Source organism: Budorcas taxicolor, chromosome 4 (assembly GCF_023091745.1).
Source record: "Budorcas taxicolor isolate Tak-1 chromosome 4, Takin1.1, whole genome shotgun sequence".
Classification (NCBI taxonomy): domain Eukaryota; kingdom Metazoa; phylum Chordata; class Mammalia; order Artiodactyla; family Bovidae; genus Budorcas; species Budorcas taxicolor.
Genome location: NC_068913.1, coordinates 97,580,975 through 97,601,133, shown reverse-complemented (window position 1 = coordinate 97,601,133; position 20,159 = coordinate 97,580,975).

Here is a 20,159-nt window from a genome sequence, read left to right as displayed (position 1 = left end):
TTACTTGTCTTTCTAAATAGAAAGTTCAAAGTTTCCCTCTACCCAAGTCTTTCCTGGCTGGTTTTGGGAAGGCACTAATCCATTACCCCTCATTCAATGGGTGACTTTCAATTAAATACTTACATGCTAGACTGAGGACCCAGGGGTGACAGCAGCCCCGTTGTCTCCATCAGGACTATCCTCTCCATCCTTTGGGTCTTGACCAAACCACACTGGTTGGTAAAGAAAAATGTGACTTAAGAAGCTCCCAGAGGGACTTCGCCAGTGTCCAGTGGTTAAGACTCCTCGCTTCCACTGCAGGGGGCACAGGTTCGACCCCTGGTCAAGGAATTAAGATCCCACAGGGTGCCTGAAAGTGAAAGTCACTCAGTTGTGTCTGACTCTTTGCAACCCCATGGACTGTCCATGGAATTCTCTAGGCCAGAATACTGGAGTGGGTAATGTTCCCCTTTTCCAGGGGATCTTCCCAAACCAGGGATAGAACCCAGGTCTCCCGCATTGCAGGCAGATTCTTTAACAGCTGAGCCACGAGGGAAACCCAAGAATACTGGAGTGGATAGCCTATCCCTTCTCCAGGGGATCTTCCTGACCCAGGAATTGAACCGGGGTCTCCTGCATTGCATGCAGATTCTTTACCATCTGAGCTATTAGGGAAGCCTGTTGGACCAGGGGACAGACCCCTTTTTATAGCGTGTGGGCTGTACCAGGCATTCCACATGCTGCCTGGTACAGCCAGAAAGCCCAGAACCAAACAAAAATAAAATGAAGCTTCTAGAAAGTTGGGGAGTGGGTAACCAGGTATCAAATGGGGTAGAACATGGCAGGAGGGTGTCTGGGAAAGTCGTTGGAATGGATGCTATTAGTCAGGTGCCCTGTTAATGAATGCCAGAGCTGGCGTGTGATATGCCCATTCTCACTTCCCTAGCACCCCCCCTACCTCTGAGCACAGTGTCTGGCCGTAACTGGCCCATTTGTTACATCGGCAGTATAACTCTGGGGAAAGGGGTGCCTTCCTGGTCTCCTCTCTACCGTGGACCTCCTGCCATGTATGACCCTTGGATTTCAGAGCCAGAGAAACCAAGAGAGTGTCTGTCCTGAGCTCCTTGCTATCCAGGTAAGGAGACTGAGGCTGATACTAGAATAGTTCTCCTCATTCCCTGTCCACCCCTCCACACCCGGCTCCTGCTCTGTCACCGAGTTTTGCAAGCACACAGAGCACCAAATCAGCATCTTCTCTGACCACCCAAGGTATAACCCACCACATCTTCTCATAAGCAGGAAGGATGTTTCACAGAACATCCAGCCTCCTGCCCCCTCATCTCCCCTTCCCTTTCCGTATCACATTAAGAAATAAGGACACACACTGTGGGGACTGGTATACTACAAGCAACCCCCAGTGCCTGGAGGAATGTCATGAGATGCTGGGGGTGTGGAGGGGCGGTCAAGATCACTGCCCAGGTTCCCAGAACCACAAAGAGCCACAGGATGGATCAAGGACAAGAAGAATGGAACAGTCAGTGAAGGTCCTCGGCCACTACTGGAAACAATGTGCAGTAGCCAGGCAGACTGGCACTTTGCTGATTTTTGTGACAAGTTCATCTGAGGACAAATCAAAGGCTGCATTTCCACAGCATCAACTCAGCTGTCCGATTCATCCTTCCAGGTGAAGGGCATAGATGGAAGGGGGGAAAAAATCCCACAATTCGGATAGCAAAAATGTGTGTCCAGTCCTGACACGTGCAATTTCCCGTGGAGTGAGAACAAGGTGAGAACCTCCCAAGGACCTGAGTCGACAGCAGGAGGAAAGGATGCTCATGGCTGGGAGGCAGCCTGGGGCAGCAGGCAGACACGAACTGTGGCATAGGGTGGCCTGAGTTTTAATGCCTCATCTGCCACTTACTGGAGCTTCCGTGGCAGCTCAGACATTAAAAAAAAATCCACCTATCAATGCAGGAGATGTGGGTTCAATCCCTGGATCAGAAAGATCCCCTGAAAAAGGAAATGGCAACTCACTCCAGTGTTCTTGCCTGGGAAATCCCATGGACAGAGGAGCCTGGTGGGCTACAGCCCTTGGGGTCACAGACAGTCCGACATGACTTAGTGACTAAACAACCGTGACAACTGCCACTTACTAGATGCAATTACCTTGAGCAATTTTATGAACCTCTCTCTGCCTCAGTTTTCCCATCTGTAAAATGGGGAGAACAATAGTGTAAGACTGTCTAAGAATTTAATAGAATATTACTTGCAAGTGTTCAAAATAGTGCCTGGCACATAGTGAGCTGTATAGAAGTGTTAAATGAACACTAAGTGTTAAGTGTTAAGTGTTTGCCTAATGCAAACCAAGAAAACCAAACTTTGAAACAAAAGGCAGAAATTTTTCTCAACCAAGAATTCATCTGCAGGCAAAAGTGGAAGTGAGTGGTGGGGATGCCGTAGATACACACCCAGTGCCTGACGGGTATGCCCTCCTTTCCCCCTAACTCCTGCCCCGTGGTGCAGGTGTGCTGTGCAGCCTAAGAATGTTACTCCGACATGCATCTTATTTTCAATTTCAAGGTAAAATTAGGCTTGCGTCCCTGAGGGAGAAAAAACCTGTCCCCAAATACAAGAAACTCCCCAGGGAAACCTGCTAAAATCACATATTTAAAAGGACATCAATATTTTTCTGACAGAGTATTAGCAACAATAAATAAATTGCCAAATAGAACTGCAAACTAGTGAGACTGCTCAGTATCTGAGTGACAGTTAACATCTCATGGGAAATAGCAGAGACAGCTGAACATGTCACCAGTGGCATGGCCTTGATTGCACAGAATATGAGGGGCTCCTGCTGGAAATGGGGGAAAGCCAGGGGAGATCCAGGCTGCCACAGTGCCCTGGTCCAGGTAGGGACAGAGGGCAAGGTCCAGGGCTGGAACCATGGGGATAGAGTAATGTCTCCCCCTCCTGGGGTCAGTGAGCCAGAAATTGACCTGAGTGGGGAGGCAGGACACTGACCCCGGAATCTACAGCAAGCCCTGGGCAAGGAGTCCATCAAGGGGCTGGAATGTTGGGGTCAAGAAGGGTAAAGCCCTCCCCTGATATAAAAAGAGGAGGGAGGGAAATGGGAATGGGGAGAAAGTCTGGGTGCAGGACATCCAAATGGAAGACCAAACTGTGGAGCTTGGGGTAAGGTAGCTGCTGGTCTCAGGAGACCACATTCCAGTGCAAAGGACACCAGGGGTGGGTCAGTAGGATGGTTCCAAACCCTTCCAAGCAGTGGGGCAAGGGCAGAATGAACAAAGCTGGGGTAACTGCCGACAGAGGGACTGTGAGATGCAGGGACTGAACCCTTGGTCTTGGAGCATCTACCAAATTTTCATCATGGGCTGATACTATAATAGGGAAGAACAAGTTTGACTCCATATCAGGTCTGTTTCTTTGTTTCTTCATAAAGTTCTTAAAGGAATATTACTAACTTCATTTTTTTTTAACTTTTCCCAAATATATTTGGAAATGTTTTCAAATATATTTTATATATATATATATATATATATATATATATATATATATATATATATGTTTGTACTTTTTGGCCATGCCACACAACATGCAGAACTGTAGTCCCCAGGCCAGGAATTAAACCTTCCCTCTCAGCAGTGGAAGCGCAGAGTCTTAACCGCTGGACTGCCAGGAAAGTCCCTATTAGATCTGTTCCTTTAACTTTAGCCTTCATATTCTATCGCTTTGAGTTAAGAATGTTGCATATAGCCTGAAATATACAGGATAGCCTATTCTCAAGGCTCTTTAACTTTTAAGGATAGAACACTTTTCCATTCACGTAGAGATAAAAAGTTGCAGAACAGAGAGTAACATTTGTCTTGTGACCTGACCTATGTGGATAGCTGAAAGAACAAAGCGTCCCAACACCAAGAAGTTTGCCACAATTAACCACACCCCTTCCCTTTTTTGTATAAAAGAAGCCCGAATTCTGACTTGGGTAAGATGGAGCCATGGTCATAGCCTGAAGACTGCCTCTGGGGTTGCCCTGGAAGTAGCTGCATTTTAGAAAAGAGCAGGTCACCCTGGACCTGCAGAAATCCACCTCAAGTCAAACATTCTTGACACTGAAAGAAAGAAACAGGTAGAGGAGCCTTAACAATGGGACCTGATTGTTGTTATTGGTGGTGATTGGTCGCTCAGTCATGTCCGACTCTTTTATGACCCCATAGACTGTAGCACACCAGGCTCCTCTGTCCATGTGATTTCCCAGGCAAGAATACTGGAGTGAGTTGCCATTTCCTTCTCCAGGGGCTCTTCCCAACCCAGGACCAAACCCATGTTACCTGCATTGCAGGTGGATTCTTTACTATGCCAAAGCCTTTGACTGTGTGGATCACAATAAACTGTGGAAAATTCTGAAAGAGATAGGAATACCAGACCACCTAACCTGCCTCTTGAGATATCTGTATGCAGGCCAGAAAGCAACTGTTAGAACTGGACATGGAACAACAGACTGGTTCCAAATAGGAAAAGGAGCACATCAAGGCTGTATGTATATTGTCACCCTGCTTATTTAACTTATATGCAGAGTACATCATGAGAAACACTGGGCTGGAAGAAACACAAGCTGGAATCAAGATTGCTGGGAGAAATATCAATAACCTCAGATATGCAGATGACACCACCCTTATGGCAGAAAGTGAAGAGGAACTAAAAAGCCTCTTGATGAAAATGAAAGAGGAGAGTGAAAAAGTTGGCTTCAAGCTCAACATTCAGAAAACGAAGATCATGGCATCCAGTCCCATCACTCCAAGGGAAATAGATGGGGAAATAGTCGAAACAGTGTCAGACTTTATTTTTGGGGGCTCCAAAATCACTGCAGATGGTGATTGCAGCCATGAAATTAAAAGACGCTTACTCCTTGGAAGAAAAGTTATGACCAACCTAGATAGCATATTCAAAAGCAGAGACATTATTTTGCCAACTAAGGTCCATCTAGTCAAGGCTATGGTTTTTCCTGTAGTCGTGTATGGATGTGAGAGTTGGACTGTGAAGAAGGCTGAGCACCGAAGAATTGATGCTTTTGAACTGTGGTGTTGGAGAAGACTCTTGAGAGTCCCTTGGACTGCAAGGAGATCCAACCAGTCCATTCTGAAGGAGATCAACCCTGGGATTTTTTTGGAAGGAATGATGCTAAAGCTGAAGCTCCAGTACTTTGGCCACCTCATGCGAAGGGTTGACTCATTGGAAAAGACTCTGATGCTGGGAGGGATTGGGGGCAGGAGAAGAAGGGGACAACCGAGGATGAGATGGCTGGATGGCATCACTGACTCGATGAACGCGAGTCTGAGTGAACTCCGGGAGTTGGTGATGGACAGGGCAGCTTGGCATGCTGCAGTTCATGGGGTCGCAAAGAGTCGGACACGACTGAGCGACTGAACTGAACTGGACTGAATCATGGGGGGAGCCCCTAGAACCTGACAGGAGTACACAAACTAAGCAGGGATGCTCTTCCCAAATCACCCAACCCAGGGCACCTGGAAAGGGCTTTCCTGTACCACAGTGAGTGAGCAAGAGTGTATGACTCATCAAATTAACCTTGCTTATATAAATTGTTTTAAAATATCTGGTGGACATAGAACTTTGTTAATGAACTTTTGGTTGGGAGAGAGGTGAGTGAGTGACCTAATTACAGAGTAAGGGGGACCTTCATCTATTCTATTATATACTTCTTTCATACTTTAACTTTTATAATAATCCTATCTTTATAATAAAAAGATATATTTAAAGAATATGTTATGGGAAGACATCTAATACTTTTTAAAATAACCTCTGGAAGGCTTTTTTAAGAGTCGGTTTCCATGCATTTCTGGTAACTTTAAGTTGAAGCAAGGGAATAAGGAACTTCTTACCAGGAGGTTGTAGTGGGCATAGTACTCTCCCCTTCCTGTCTTTCTGCCTCACTCCAGGAATTAGAACTTGCACTCTTGCTGAGCTGTTGGGAAGACACTTCCTGTCCCTTGAGTAAGCCCTGCCTGCTCTGAAAGAAGAGTAATGCATGATGGGAACAGCAAGGCTTCAAAACTCCAGGAGCTGCTCCCCTCTGCCCAGCAGAGATCATGTTCTCCTTCAGATGGCACACCCCTCGGGCCTCTCTGAGCCCCCTGAGGCATCTTTGCTGTTGGCCATCCAACCTTTACACAGAGCAAATCCAGGTCTAGAGTTGATGAGCTCTATTTGGAAGAGGGGTTCTTGGGTCTAATTGTTTTTCCATAATCCAGCTTTACCAGCAATGGAAATGGTTTTTTCCCTATCTATCTGACTTCTGGTCTATTTCTGGAAGGATTCAAGACTCACAAAAGGAAGGGTGTGATTAAATGTGATTTTTCTCATTGCTCAAAAGGAAAAGCCAACACCATTAATGCAGGGGTTGGCAAAGAAAACTCCTGATTGGAGGAAAAGTGTCAGGAAGATTTATCACAAATAACAGCATCAACACACCTACAACTAACATTTATTTACTGAGTGCTTACCAGAGGCCAGGCATGGTGCTAAGCACTTTACACATGTTAGTTTTTGGTTTTGTTTGATTCTCACCACAACTTTCCAGATGAGGGAAGTGAGAGCCAAAGAGAGCAGGAGGAGGGCTGGTCACAGGAGAGCTGGCATTCACACCCGGGCTGACTTTGCAGGGCACACTCTTGAGTATCACCCACTATAGTTCTGTGTCCTCCTGCCTTGAGGGAGGGCCCTCCATTGGCCTCCCAAGAATGGCTGGGTAGACAGCTTTTGTAGGTGGAGGTCACAATAAAGCAATGCTCACATCAGCACAGAAGGTGTAAAGGGACAAGAGCAGGATAAATCAGGACCAGGGCACATGTCCAGCTCCCCAAATAACTGGGGGTGAGGTTCAAGATGGTCTGAAGAGCAGGACAGGTTTGCCCCATAATTCCCAAGAGAATCACACAGAGGCAGCCCCTTGAGAGAGAAATCCCTCAGGGACCCCTCAAGCTTGAAGCTTAGGCTGACCCCATTGGTTTACCCATTCCCTACACCAACAGGGTTATTAAAATACGCTTGTTGCTTTGTTCCAGGCTTGGTCATAAAATCATGAACTTTGAACTACTATGAGGCTTAGAGAACTATTCAGCTCTCTGGATTTAAAGATGAGTGAATGAGTTTGGGGACCTGAATGCATTGCCTGAGTTCACAAAGCCAGGTAATGAGGAAACCCAGAAGTTCTGACTCCCCTTCCAGTGCTTGTCCCATAATACCATGGTAAGGTTTGGAATTCTGCCCCATATCTGGTCCGACTGACTTTTAGGGAACATCCACTTCAGACTGAAGATTGAAGGCCGGAGGAGAAGGGGACAACAGAGGGCAAGATGGTTGGATGGCATCCCCGACTCAATGAGCATGAGTTTGAGTAAGCTCTGGGAGATAATGAAGGGCAGAGAAGCGTGGCGTGCTGCAGTCCACGGGATCACAAAGAGCGGGACACAACTGAGCGACTGAATAACAGCACTTCGATTCGGTACTGGGACACCCGAGCGCGTGAGAAGCCCGGGGTTGATTTCCAATCTCAACTGCATATTTCTGGGGCAGTTCATGAGATCATGGCCAAGTTCTGGGATACACTGAGAATATGTTCAGCTCTTTGGACTGATAAACATGCCTCTTAAACCTTCCAGGGTATAAACAGATGACAGAAAATGTGACGGAGGAATAGAGGATTGATTTTCTATGTCAAGAGCTACTTCTAATTTATACACTATAATTGCCAATATTCCACATCTCGGGAGACATCTATTCCAGCCACTCAAGATATGATCTTATCTCCCTCTCCCCCTCCTCTTCCCTAACACACAGCCCTTCGACTGCCAAAGGGCCCTGGAGAGTTCTATGGTGGCCTGCCCAAGGTCACAGAACAAGCCAAGGGCAAGACGGATAGAGAGCACCCAGGTCTCAGCACCAGGCTTCCTCATCTTGCACAGATTTCTGTCACAGAGAAGAAAAGATCACTCAATCAGGAACTTTATGAGTCACTGGAATAAGGAAAGACATGGGTCTCATCCCTGGGGAGGACTGATACAGGCACACAGAAGTGCAAGGAATTTGTGTCCTCAGGCCAGGTAGCACTGATTTAACAAAGGTTTTATAGGCAATGACAAAAGGAGACACCCCCGCCCCAAACTCCACCCCTCCCCTCGGCTAAGTGCTAAGTGCCCCGGCTGTCCTTTTAATAGAAGCATTTTCCCTGCCTACCTCCCCTCCCTCCAAAACACCTCACAAATATGGGGTGTGAAATATCAAAACTAATTAGACCAAATGGTGTTCGTATCTGTCACTGGCTTTTCTGGGGGAGCACAGCCTGTGTCGGGGAGGGAAATTTTGTTCACCAATTAAGGACAGTTTTTAGGGGAGAGTGTCATGGTGCTGTGGGAAAGAGGGATGGGAGGATTGGAGAGGGTTCTTGGATGGGCTGATTAAGGCAAACTGAAAATGGAGACAAAAATGGCAGTGACCGCAGGGTGACCTGGAAGATGATGTGGGAGGGCGGGAGGAACAGGAGTGAGTCAGACTGGCGGGCAGCCAGTTTTATGGTTCTTATAGTCAAAATAGAACACGGCTCATGGTTCAGACGGTAAAGACTCTGCCTGCAACACGGGAGACCCAGGTTCAATTCCTGGGTCGAGGGGATCCCCTGGAGAAGGGAATGGCAACCCACTCCAGTATTCTTGCCTGGAGAATTCCATGGACAGAGGAGTCCTGCAGGCTACAGTCTGTGGGGTCACAAAGAGTCAGACACGACTAAGCGAATCTCTGTCTGTCTTGTCAGTCTGCACACAAGTATGAGTGCATTTTCTACACCAATAAACAAATCCATAGGAAGCAGGAGGCCGTTTGTCCAACGTGGGTACTTTGCAGTTGTTAATGCTATTGATTTCGGATGCACGCAGCAGTAAGCAGCAGCATGCAGCAAGCAGTAAGTGGAAGCAAGGCCTTAGTTTCCCAGACGAGCAGTCCTAACCACTGGACCACAGCTTAGCCATCAGTTAGGGCTCAGGTCCCTAGTCTTTACTTGCCTAATCAAAAACAAATTCAGGCAAAGAGGCAGAAGGTAAAGAGGAAAGTAAAAAGTTTATTGAAAATAAAAGTACATGTGGAAAGACGTACGGACAAGCTCAGAGCGAGAGTTGCATATTTGGGGAGTTCAAATCCTTTATAAGGGTGGAGTTTTCAGGGTCTTTGTCTTCCCTCAGGCCAGCCATCTTGCTCTGTCCTCTCCCACCCAGTTAATTTGTCTTAGGACCCTTCCCTGGGGTGCGTATGCACACCTTAGCCAAGATGGATCTCAAAGTGAAGGCTTCTGGGAGAAGCAAGACTCATTACGGCTTGGAATTGTCCTCCAACTCTCGACTCCAAGGAGCCTTTCTGCACATGTGTAGTGTCTCCCTTGTCCCAAAAGAAGGGCAAGGGCAGATTCCTTAATCTTTTTACTCAGACAAGGTTTTTGCCTCTCTTTGTCCTTGCCATGATTATTTCCTTGAAGTATTTACAAGAGACAAAGACTAGCTGTTTACTCTCTTTCTGCTGTTCCTTCCATTTTGGAGAGCTCAGTTGTGTCGACTGCAACCCCATGGACAGGAGCCCACCAGGCTCCTCTGTCCATGGGATTCTCCAGGCAAGTATACTGGAGTGGGTTGCCATGCCCTCCTCCAGGGGATCCTCCCGACCCAGGAACTGAACCTGGGTCTCCTGCATTGCAAGTGGAATCTTTATTGTAAATTCCTTAACCGGAGCCCCTCTATGTCTTGCCCCAGGGAATGCAAAGAGGAGGCTGGCTGATTGTAACTTTCCAACCTGGAGTCCCATCTGTCTCCTACCTCACTACTATCACACAACCAAGAGCAAAGACCCCATCTCATTTGCTTTGTATTTTCCAACTCTCAGCACAATATGTGGTGTTGGTAGCAACCCCAAAATGTTGACTAGAATACCGTAGAGGAAGAAAAGAAAGCATTTTTATGAGTATGATTTTTGCTGGAGACCATCTAAGATCTTTTGATATTTTTGAGATCAAACTAGAACTGATTAGTAGAAGTTATCAGGAGGCAGACTTTGATCCAGAGGAAGGAAGAACTTTTTAATGATTAGAACAGTTCAAGAAATTCAACAGGCTGCTATGGGGTGGACGTGGCCCCTATGTTCCTGCATGTTTGAGGTAAGACTGTGAGGCATCAGGCAGAGATATTTGGAAGGAATTCCTCAAGTAGAGCATTGACTCTGGGGTCCCTTAAGCATTGAGATCTCACCAGTCTGTAGATATTGATCTGCAACAGGCCTATTTTTCAACTGCATACAATAAAGACTATTTTGCATGAGGAAGTAATAGGGCAAAAGCCCCTGGGAAAGGCTTTGAAATCCTCTTCATATGAAAGTCTTTAGAAATGGGAGGACATACAGGAATCCTTCTGGAAATACCAAGGTGTTGCTTAGCCCAGGAGACAAGGTGGGATTACAGGCAGGTAGGGACATGACTTCAAGAGTTCTTCCTTCCTCTCACTTCCTCTGCAACACCCACAGATTCCAGGCCAAGGTATACTTGGGGTCGGGCGGTGGGCTAGAAGTGAGGAACTAAAAGACATTTTGTTCAGTTGGCGTTCACATCCCCAACAATTGACCGGTCGTCCTGACCCACACCTGTGCCGCATGGCAGCCTAGGCACATGGCCTCTGACCTGAGAGTGACTACTCAGGACTTTTCCATTTAACAGCCTGGAAGACCCTCTGGAGGAGGGAGTGAGGGGCAGAGGTGGGAAGAGGCAGCCAGATGCAATAAATGATGGTGAACCTGACCCTAGACTGGACTTGAATTCTGGCTCTGTCGCTCCCTGGTTATGCGGGCAAATTTCTCAGCCTTTCTGGCCTCCTTGTGCTCTTAAAAAGGAATGATACTGTACTTAGATCATAGGATTGTTGTGAGGGTGGTGAATTCGTATGGCCCGTGGATGCTGAGCACAGAACGTGGGATACAGTAAGCGCTACGTAAGTGCCTGGTCCAGGAGGGCCCTTGGTATTCTGCCCCCCAGACTAGCACCACTGCCCTTTGAGGGGATGACACAGTCATCTGGGATTCCAGGAAGGCCTCCATCAAGTGGCTAAGACACCACGTGTAAAGGACTCTGCTGGGAATGGAGATGGCTCAAAGAAACCAAATTTCAGAAACAGATCAGGGAGTGAGCAAAGGAAGACCAGTGCAAAATGTCCCCTGGGGACTGGGGGGTTGTCTGCATACCATCTCTTTGACTCTAGAGGTCACATGGCCCTCTGCTGGGGGCTGCAAGGGAGGTCTCCTCCAGCAGACAGGCTCCTCCGCGGCCCCACGAAGGCATCCCCACACCGGGCTCTCTGCCAGCAATGGCTTTTCTCTTAACGACTTGTAAGCGCCTCCAAGACAGACTTTGCAACTCACATAATGGATGGGGGACCCCGAGACAGGCAGCTCCAACTTGCTCAGAGTCACAGTGTGAGTCTGTGTGGGGCCTGGGGCCAGGACCACCCCCCTCTCCCACCCCCTGCTGCTGCCTGGCACCCCCACTCCAGCCATGGCTCCTCCCCCTGCCTGCCTGTGTGCTCCACACCCTCCACCAGCATTGGCTTGGCTGGTCTAATAACGCTGGCCCTACTCTTTGGCTCTGCTCGCTTTAATATAGACATAGATTATAGCTACATTAAAGAAGCCCAAAAATACCAAGGCAGAACTAAAGCAATTATTATAATACGGCCTTAACAGCAGCTGTAATGAGACAGAATTAAAAACGCGCCAGCATAAACACAATTCACTGTTCCCAATGACCTTCCAGAACTGCTTTCATTTGGAAAGTAGCATCCAGTCCTGAACTGTCAGATGGAAGGGGAAGATTCAATTGTGCCTCCCAGCGTGGCCTGGTCCCTGGCTATCAGGAGATCTGGCTGTTCCCTATGAAGACATCTGTCCCTGGGCTGATGCTACCTGGTATTATGCATTTGCTTAGCGGGCGTTGTGGCAGCAGGGAGGGACGTACGGGCTGGGTGTTCCTTCCATGGCACACAAGGCTGGCTTATTCCTCTTCCCTCCATTTGTCACTGGGCCTGCCTGTTCCACATGGAGCAAACCCAAACCTGAGCAGCCATCCGTGCCCAGCTCACCACGTGTGTTACATGTTGCCGACACTGACAACTCACATTATTTCAGCTGATCCCTACAGTCACCCTGAGAGGCAGCTTCTATTATTTCTCTAGTTTATGACCAAGAACACAGAGACATTGAGAAGTAAGATGACCACTCAAAGCCACGCGAAGTGGGTACTAGAGTCACGACTCAAATCCTCACCTCCAGGCTGTGAATCCTCAACCTGACTTTATGGAGCTGACATTCTAATAGAAGCCAAGGAGAACTCTATACATTACTTCAATTTGAGGCAAGGGACCGGGGAGGGGAGGGAGAATGTTGAGAGAGAAAAGATGGAAAGATACAGAAAGCACACCCAACAGGAAAGCCTTCCCCAGGGACCTGATTTCTGATGGATGACTCAGGGGTATCCACGTAACAGAAGCACTTACTCATCTTTCCTTCCCTGGTTCTGTACCAAAAACAGAAGTAAGAAGGCAAAGTGCCAGGAGATAAGGCAGCCCGCAGAGGGGGTGGGGGAGGATGCAGCGAAGGCACAGGCTCTGCTCTTTGAGGCGCTTGGGAGCAAACGCTAAGACTCAATGACTTTGCCACGCTGGCTCCCAGCCCCAAACTGAGCTTTCTGGAGCCTCACCAAGGGCAGTCTGACCACTTCCTTCTGAGCATGCTCAGTTTACTGCAGAGATAGAGATGGAAGCTCACCTGGCTCTTCACTCGTGCTAGCCTTTCACATCTGTGAACGTGATGTTGCCTCTCATCATGTTGAACTGGGAGCAGATCCAGCAGGATGGACAAGAATGGGGAACCACTTCCTTACCTCTTTCCTGGCTGAGCCATCAGCGGTTCAGGGGGCAGTCAGCCTTCCTTCTCTCCCCCAGTCCCAGTCAGGTGGTGCCCTACAACACTGGTGCTGGGAAGATGTCCTGAGGACTTGGTTCCAGAAGCCCAAGAGCCTTGAACACATGCTGACATGTCAAGCAGCTGTTGGGTGTAGAGAGTGAATCTGTCCCACCAGCCTGGGCTCCAAGAGAGGGTCTTAAAAAAAGAAAAATAGCTGTACCATTTATACTGGGGCTTCCCTGGTGGTTCAGGCAGTAAAGAATCTGCCTGCAATGCAGGAGACTTGGGTTCAATCCCTGGGTCAGGAAGATCCCCTGGAGGAGGGAATGACTACTCACTCCAGTATTCTTGCCTGGAGAGTTCCATGGACAAAGGAGCCTGGTGGGCTACAGAGAGTCGGACATGGCTGAGCAACTAACACTTTCACCATTTATTTAACCAGTTTGCTATTTTTTTTTATTTTAATTTTTTATTTCTGACTGTGCTGCGTCTTCATTGCTGCACATGGGCTTTCTCTAGTTGCAGTGAGTGGGAGGTTACTCTCCAGTTGTGGTATCTGGGCTTCTCATTGCAGTGGCTTCTCTTATTGGGGAGCATGGGCTCTAGGGTGCACAGGCTCAGTTGCTGCAAGGCATTTGGAATCTTCCCTGACCATGGATAGAACCCATGTCCTCTGCACTGGTAGGTGTATTCTTAACTGTTGGGGTACCTAGGAAGTCCCTGGAGAGGGTCTTGAGCCCCTCACTGCAACCTCTCCCACTTGCCACTCTCACCTCGATGAACTTCTGAATAATGATTTCCTCATCCTAGGTAAGAAATGGTAACAAAGCACTTAATGATTTGACAACAACTGCATGGAGGTTCGTCACCATTTCCAGGAACCTAGCTCTAAAAGGTCATTATCAAGCTGAACTTTTTGCTATACCAACATTGCTGGTCCCCTGCTTGCCCTGATTCCAGGGTAGGCAGGACCCCAGAATCAAGCTACAAATGCTGGCATCATGGCTTGTCTTTGATGAGAAAAAAAAAAAAAGAGTTGTTGAGAGAAGCCACCTCCTGTTGTTTACTGTGGACTGTCATCCCTCTTTCTGTGAAAGTCCCTGCTTCACCCCCAGCCCTATTTTCTGGAAAGAGGAATGAGAGGGGTAGTAATCTGTCTCAGCGTAGGATAAGATACAGCAGTTCCTTCTAGCATAGAATAAACTGGGAGGGAAAATCTGGGAAAATGTGAAAGGGCAGTTCAGTTCAGTCACTCAGTTGTGTCCGACTCTGCGACCCCATGCGCTGCCTGGCTGCAGCACGCCAGGCTTCCCTGTCCATCACCAACTCCCAGAGCTTGCTCAAACTCATGTCTATTAAGTTGGTGATGCCATCCAACCATCTCATCCTCTGTCATCCCCTTCTACCCCTACCTTCAGGAGTGAAAGGGCAGAATGCCTCCAATACTGCGGATGGAGCTTCTGCTCCTTTGTGAGAGGACAGAGGAGACTGTGGCCACATCATGCCTTACTTCCCTCTTCTAGGCCAACAGGAGCTTTCTTGGATGGCTGGGAACTTGAGTATACAAACATGAAGGGATGAGGGCATAGGTGAGAAAAAATGAGAGGAATTGCTGTGGATCTAGGGGGCCTAATTTTCAACCTAGACAACAGGATGTGCCCTCTGGAGGTGAGTAGTGGCCTAATTGTGGCAGTGAGTGGGGGTGTCTATGAAATGCACCCTGACTTCCAATCATCGTTGGCCAAATATAGCAAGTCCAAGTCATGAGGTCAGCTGAAGACACAACTCTGTGGGAACACACCTTTCTTCTTCTTTTTTTAATAGTATTTCACAGCCATTTATTTTTGTTTTGTTTTTAATTTTTGTTGGAGTGTGGTTGATTTTAAACACTGTCTTAGTTTCTGCTGTGTGTGTGTGTGGGTGTGCTCTGTCATGTCCAACTCTTTGCAACTCCATGTCCAACTCTTTGCTACTGGACTGTAGCCCTCCAGGCTCCTCTGTCCATGGCATTCTCCAGGCAAGAATACTGGAGTGGGTAGCCATTTCCTCCTTCTGGGAATCTTCCCAATCCAGGGATCAAACCTGCATCTCCTGCTTTGGCAGGCAGATTCTTTACCACTGAGCCACCTGGGAAGACCCAAGAAATCATATTAAATCCTCAGGGCTCATAGATGTGGAAGAGGTCTTCAAGACCTGGCCAGTTGGGGAATATTAGACTAAAAAACAGTGTACAACATGAAAGGATTCAGGCATCTGATACTTTGTGTAAAAATCCACACACAAGGGAACAAATAAACAACCATAGCATCTGAAAGGCCTTTTGGCAGCTGAGTGCTTGGCGCCTCCCACTCCACCCGCCTCGGCTGGCTCGCACTGGTGTGAGCACCACTCGTAGGTGGAGGCTGTGGCTGTGCCAGCCCCTCACTTCCCACCCCCAGGCACTAATGAGATCCAGGAAAGACTGTTGCTGTTGTTCACCCAGACATCTTTCTCCAGGGCTCTGCTACCAGCTTGTTAGCACATGGCATTAGTGAGTGAGAAGGCTTTAGGCTCTCAAGACGGGGGAACACCCTGCCTCAGCTTCTGAGGGGGTATTCTCAGGACACGGGTCCACAGTGTCTCCAGAGAGATGCTCCAGAGTCCTCCAGCAGTCACCCAGGCCCCGTGTCCAAGGAGCCAGGTTGTAAAGCCCACTCCCCTACTTGAAGTTTCTTTTCCCATCTGTCTAGCAAAGGTGTGAATGGAATTAACAAAGGATGAGAAAGGAGGAAAAGGGGAGAGAAATTAATTGCACCCTCTTAACACCACATCACTGTCATCACACATGTGCACACACACACACACACACACACACATCTCTACTCATTCACAGGCAGCCAGTCATCTGCCAAAGTAGACTATGGCCAACACACTGAGACCAAATCGGGAAGCTAGGAAAAGTTCCCACTATGGTGTGAAGTGTGAAAAAGTGTTAGTCACTCAGTTGTGTCCGACTCCTTGTTACCCCATGGACTGTAGCCCACCACACTCCTCTGTCCATGGAATTCTCCAGGCAAGAATACCAGAGTGGGTAGTCATTCCCTTCTCCAGGGGATCTTTCTGACCCAGGGATGGAACCTGGGTCTCCTGCATTGCAGGCAGATTCTTTACCCTCTGAGCCACCAGGGAAGTCCTGGTATGTGGTAGAAAAAGTGCTACATGCGGTCCCAGCTCTCCTGCCAGCTAGCTGACCTTCGACCAGGCACGTGTCATTTCTCTGTGCTGCAGCGTCCTTCCCCCACTGTCAGTGGTCCATGCTTTTCAAGAGCAATGTGATTGTTTCAGACCACCTATAACTTAACACCCAGGCCCACATTGGATAATTTATTCAGAGTAGGTGCAATCCAGGTGGAATTTGTTACAGGTTTGGGAGCAGAGGAAAAAAGCTTTTACAGGGATGAGTTTCCTGACTTTAGTCACCCAACACCAAGCTCTTCATCAGCCCAGTCACTGGGGTCCATGCTGCACTGATTTTACCCCTTTGTTTATAAAGTCCCAATATACATATGTCAGTGACTCAAACAAGCCTTAGTTTACTTGCTACATGGTTCACAGGCCACCCTCATATGGGATCTATCTACAGCAGTGTGTGCTCCATACGGAACCCACTTCTGGACCATTTCACGTCAGATCCGCCACTCTTTCATCTGAATTCCTAACACTTGCTGTTTGAACTTCTCATCAGAGGCCTATCTTATGTCGTCTTCTACTGGATTTAACTTTTTATGTTTCCTCTCGGCTAGATTGTTCTGCTTGTTGAAAGGTAATGAGGGGCTCCATTCTGAATTAATGTGGAGGGGATTTTGCCTTAAATATATATTTTATTTGCTGTTTTTTTAATGCATCAGTTTTGTTTTGGTTAGTATTTTCACAGTATGCCTTTCTTCATTGTTAACTACTTTCAAACACTCTGCATCTGTCTTCCATAGGTGTGAGTGGATTTGACAAAAGATGTGGTAAAAGGAAAAAGGAAAGAACTTAACCAGTCCTCCCCCCAACTAGTACATCAGCATCACCCCCAACACACACACACATACAAACACACACAAATACACACTAATATTATACAGACAACCAGATATCCACTATCAATAAAATAGAGTTTGGCCAAAGAACAAGGTGTTTCTTATGAATTATACATTTTTCAGACCCAAACTTCAAAATGTTCTCTTTAAAAGGGCAAATTTAATCAATTTCTATTTATTGTGGTTGCTGGTGTGTTCTAATTCGTTTTTGTCATCTTATTTTGTGTTTGGAAATTGTTTGTAGATAAACCCCTCTCTGGCCTTTTCCTGATTCTCTGTGTCTTACTGGGTTTGCCAAGAATGTAAGCCTTGGACTGCTCATCACCTAGGTCATTTCTCAGGGTTGTGTTTGCTTAAAAAATATCCAACAACATGAGGTAATGTCTCCCTTTGAGACACAGGGCAAGTTCACGGCCTGTTAAGAGATGGATTCCCTATGGACGTTGTTCCTCAGCCGTAACAGACTCACCAACATGCAACATCTATCAAGGTCCCACCACGTCATCTCACCTGGGACTGAGGGACCAAGAAGGACTGAAGCACATGTGATGCTCAATGTGGCCGCCCAATGAGAATGTTAAGGTTCTTTATCTCTGACCCCCAAGTTTCATGTCTTCTGTTAGTATCCAAAAAACAGTAAAAGGCTAACTTATCAGCTTATAGGTAGGATTAATCAAATCAAAGACCCTTCGCAAACCTAATAATCGTTCTCATGATTATTTTCTTGTATCATGCTTCCTTCTGGAGTGATTCTGCTTTATTTCCTTTTTAGCATCTATCACTTTGAAAATTATGCATTGTATTTCTCTTCTTTTATTGGTTCCCGTAAATAACCACATTTTTAAAAACCTGTGAAGTTTAACAATGTTTAAAGGTTGCCAATATTTTTATCTCCCTTCAGGACATTCTCTGGAGAAGGAAATGGCAACCCACTCCAGTATTCTTGCCTGGTAAATCCCATGGACAGAGGAGCATGGTAGGCTACAGTCCATGGGGTCGCAAAGAGTCGGACACGACTGAGCAACGTCACTTTCACTTTTTCTTTCAGGACATTGGGCTTCCCAGTGGCACAGTGGTAAAGAATCCACCTGCCAATGCAGGAGATATGAGACTAGGGTTCGATCCCTAGATTGGCAAGATCCCCTGCAGGAGGGCATGGCAACCCACTCCAGTATTCTTTCCAGGATAATCCCATGGACAGAGGAGATTGGCGGCCTCAGTACATAGAGTCGCAAAGAGTCAGACACAGCTGAGTACACACACACACACACACACACACACACCCTTGGCATACATCCTTCAGGACAGTAAGTAAAGTCCCCACCCCACCTTACTCCTATCTTCTATGCTGCCTTCTGTTATCCAACATTTTAGTTTCACCTTGTTTTTAATCTACGTCTTTGTTATTGGTGTATTATATTTGGTGCTTACTTAGATCTTTTTAATTGTTGTTACTTTTTTCACCGTTGCTTCTGGCTTTCTACTCCCTCCATCTGGTTCGTCTCCATCTCTCTAGTTTTATCCTTGAGTTGTTTTTTCAACTAGGATCTGTGAGTCATAAATCCTCTTGGGTTTTGTTTGTATTTAAAACTCTTCTGCCCTTATATTTGAATGATGGTTCAGTTAGGATTTGAATTTTAGGGTGCTAGTCATTGTCCTACAAGCATTTGAAGATACACTTCCTAATGCTATCTATTTTTGCTGGTGATAAGTCTTTAGTTGAATTGCAATTCCTTTGTGTACTCTTTCATCTCTGAAACCTTTTAAAGATTTTCTCCTTATTTTTATTTTCTGTAATTACCTACAAAGTGTCTAGAGTTGCATTTGTTTTTCTTTGTCATTCATGGGACCTGATAGTCTTCAATTTAAGAACTTAAGTTCATTTAAATTCTGAAAAGTTCTCAGTCATTATCTTTTAAAATATTACCTCTCTCACACATTCTTTGTTCTGTTTCTGGTACTTGACTACATGCATTTTGACTACATACCTGTTAACTCCCTTTCATATTTTTTATTTCAAATTCTAGGTGATAGTCTCAATGTATCGTCCAGGTCATTAATTCTCTCTTTGGCCATGTCTAATATACAACTTCACACATATAATAAAATTTTTAATGATACAGCTTTTATGTCTAGAAGCACTCTTTGGCTATCTTTATTTATTTTTTAAATTTATTTATTTATTTATTTTAATTGGAGGCTAATTACTTTACAATATTGTAGTGGTTTTTGCCATACATTGACATGAATCAGCCATGGGTGTATATGTGTCCTGCATCCTGAAACCCCCTCCCAAGTCCCTCCCCATCCCATCCCTCAAGGTTGTCCTGGGGCACCAACTTTGAGTGCCCTGTTTAATGCATTGAACTGGGACTGGTGATCTATTTCATATATGCTAATATACATGTTTCAATGCTATTAAATATATTTTTGTATTGCTCTGCCCTGTTATTTTATTTTCATTCCTCCTTTGATGTTTTTAAAATAACTTAAATATACTTAAATTGTAGTCTATTTAAAATTGTTCTATTTCCCCTAGATCTTGGAATGCTAACTACCCTGTCTGCTGTTCCTTCTAAGTGTCCTTCGTGATAGCTTGTAGCTTTCCATAGATTCTAATTTTTCTTGTGAGTTTTTCAATGGCATTAGTTTCCTTACAGAATCTCATGTCTTCTGAATATAAGTGGTGGTGGCATCTCTCTGTATAATACTGTATATTTACCTTTGCTAGCTTCCCCTGGTTTTACCAATTCTAGACCAGCATTTATGTTAGCTTCTAAACATTACTTTTATGGTTTACATTTGTACATGTATTATGGGGCTTAAGTTTCCAGTTTGTAGTACCTGACTCTCTTCTACTGAAGGCCTTGGCAGATGTCCAATTTTGTTGAAACTTCTCCCAAATAGATCTGTTGAGCTTTTCTTCTCCCCTAATTAATTCTAAACTTATGCCAGAAGGTCTCTATCCCTGCCTCTCAACTCACCTAGATTTGAGACCTTAATTCCTTTCCTTGGATGGATGTTAAAATACCCACACTACTATATATAAAATAGATAACCAACAAGGACCTACTGTATAGCACAGGGAACTATACT